Genomic DNA, 256 nt, shown 5'->3' with positions numbered 1-256 from the left:
CTGCCTTTGTCTTATACATGTGTTTGTATGTGAAAGTAACTTTTGTAAATTCTGCAGTTCTTCAGTTAATAACTGTAGGTTTGGTTTTAATAAAGTCAATGCTCGTTGGATCTACACTACCGTTCAAAAGTTTGGGGTCACATAGAAATGTCCTTGTTTTCCATTAAAACTTACATGAAATTAGTTTGAATAGGAAATATAGCAAAATGAAGGTTAGAAATAATGATTTTTAATTGAAATAGTAATTGTGTCCTTC

Source organism: Coregonus clupeaformis, chromosome 6, assembly GCF_020615455.1.
Source record: "Coregonus clupeaformis isolate EN_2021a chromosome 6, ASM2061545v1, whole genome shotgun sequence".
Taxonomy (NCBI): domain Eukaryota; kingdom Metazoa; phylum Chordata; class Actinopteri; order Salmoniformes; family Salmonidae; genus Coregonus; species Coregonus clupeaformis.
This window is presented reverse-complemented; position numbering follows the sequence as displayed.